The 2,500-nt window shown below is 41.5% G+C and overlaps 1 protein-coding gene across 3 annotated transcripts in view; it reads left to right on the plus strand.

Moving 5' to 3' along the window:
- The window catches only part of Sgf11 (SAGA associated factor 11kDa), a 26,008-nt gene that overhangs the window by 485 nt on the left and 23,023 nt on the right, over positions 1–2,500 (plus strand). The gene's annotated exons all lie outside the window — the stretch shown is intronic.

Genomic DNA, 2,500 nt, shown 5'->3' on the forward strand with positions numbered 1-2,500 from the left:
ATTTTTAACTATTTATATGTGATTTTTAAGTGTCAAAAATCTTGAGTTGAATAGACTAATATGTAAGCCTTTCTCTTTTGAGTGGGAGAGGTCTAATTTTAAAATTGGCACAAATTGATGAATCCATTTAACTGAGTCAGGCAGGAATTTAAAAATTATATTTAAATGTGAGAGTCTATTGTTTCTGTTTATTGTGACCTAATCTGTCCAAAACTGAATAACTTTGTAATAGCAGTACTGGCATTATGTCGTGTATCAGGCGTTTAGTACGTGGCCGTGGCTGGAGTGGAAGAATAGCCTGAGGTGTTAAACTTACTCGCTTGAAATACTCTGGCGTTTAGACCAATTGGAGTCAAAACAGCCCTGGCGGCAATGGGTTAAGCACTCTACAGTTTTCTTTAGAAAAGACTAAGAATAAGATGATGCACACTCAGATATAGTTTGTGTAGTGAAGCCTCTAATAGTATAAACTTGGATATAACATTTCTCATGGCTGGCTATCATCATATCAACTATGAGATGGTCAAGGTTGTTTTCTCGATTTTGTTTGTGGAGTGGACACAAATTTGTGCTGCTTCTGGGTAGCAACATTTCTTTTTTGAGTTGATTTCAAGTTGTTCTGTATATTTATCAGTCTGTCATTAGTCATTAGTCCTGGTGACAAGTGGCTTGACTTCTTTTGTCTCCAGTCAGTATGCCATGGAATATGTAGTGGCAGATGTATTCTCCTATATAAACATGGAGTCTGTGGCAAAGCAGTGGAAGAGTGGACAAATTCTGTTAAATGGAAATACAAAGAAAGGTGGTACCACAATAAGTGTGCAGACATAGAGGATGAAACTCATCTCTCCCTTTCTTTTGAAATTAGATTCAAATTGTACCCCACAATGCAGTGGTATGCTGTAGGTATGTAGGCGTAAGTATGCTGCTATTAATTTACTTTAAAGAATTAAGGGCCCTAATGCAATACTGACATCATTAGCCGTCTGGTTAGCTCATTGGTAGCGTGTCGACTTCACATCCCCGTGGTCGGCAGATCGAGCCCCGCCCAAGCTCGTGAGCTTCCACTGTCACCTGTCGGTTACTGACGTAGCTGGGCACTGCGTTGGGTAAGGACCAAGCTCAGATCGAGTCAACACTCGTTGGCACATTCTCTCACGAGTCAGCACACGCTGGCACAGGCGGGCTCGCGTCACTGCATACAAGCCCGGCGTAGCATCTGCTCCGCAAATCTGGCTTATCCTTATCCTGACATCATTGGCCAATGCTCCTGAAATGGTAATAAACTAGATTGCAGTTTTAACCTGTTGCCAACAGGGGATAGATTTGCTTACACAGGCTCCAGGATGAGTTTTATTTCTGATCGAGGCAGCTTCTACAACATAATTTGATTTTTCCCTCTCCCTTTTAGTCACTTATTGTAGAGCTAGGGACATTTTTGTGTTTTGTTTTTTTGTGTTTTACTGTTTTTAGAAATTTATATCTGTCATATCACAGGCTCCATCAATTCTGCAGTTGACTAAAATTGTAGTTCAGGGTCCATATCAACTCATTTTTTTCTTTATACTCAATGTGATAGAAGTATTACTGTTTTAGGGGGGGGGACAAAAAGCAACTTTATTTTTTCGTATTTGTGTGCTGTCACGAACAAACACGAAACTTATAACCATCCAAAATGAAGAGGTAGGGAAGAGGAAGGAAACTTGTGCTTTTAACAGTGAGTGCCACAATAAAAGGCATCCCTACTGGCACAGGGGCACATTGTAGGCATTGGGCATGGTGTAAGTCACCTTCCTCCTCTCGTTCTGCCTGCACATCTTTCATCTGCAGTACTTTAGAGCAAGAGGTCGGCAACTTGCGATGTGCCATCCCTCTATAGAGATAATGCTTGCTAGAGACTGTAGATGGGTGTCATTCAAGGCTCTCTCTCCTGCTGGTGCTAGAAGAAAGTGGTGCCATCTAGGTTTTGGAAGTGAGTTGAAACCCATTTTGCTTATTCCCGCCGGCACTGTTCCGTCTTTGCATGGCTGCAATGCCGGGGCTCTCGAAAGCATAGGCTTAAATCATTTATACAATTGACGGCACATGCTGGCACCCGGCGCTATGCATATTACATAATCGCCGTCTGTGGACGGCAGCCGGTGGTATCGGGTTAAACACTATAAGTTTAGGATAAGCAAGTCAGAAAGGTCATGCCAAAAGACTAAGTAATGGAAATAGAGAAGTCATCTTTGTCAAAAACTCTTGAATAACAATTGTAAATACTGCAGATTATGTGTGCAAGGAGAAATAAACATCTGATGGTATATTTTGTGCTAAAACCAAACCAAAACCTGAATCGCCACTCTCCGTATTTGGCCAGATTCTGTTGACAATTGTTCTTCACTCAGCAAGTAATCATGTGGAGCAGCTCACCATTAGCTGTATTGATGTGCCATCTATACATGTGACAAAAGGTTGTCCTGACCACCGTCAAACTGGTAGTGCAGTAGTTTTACTG

The sequence above is a fragment of the Penaeus japonicus genome, unplaced genomic scaffold (assembly GCF_977035675.1).
Source record: "Penaeus japonicus unplaced genomic scaffold, GWHDUDI00000001_assembly GWHDUDI00000015, whole genome shotgun sequence".
Taxonomy (NCBI): domain Eukaryota; kingdom Metazoa; phylum Arthropoda; class Malacostraca; order Decapoda; family Penaeidae; genus Penaeus; species Penaeus japonicus.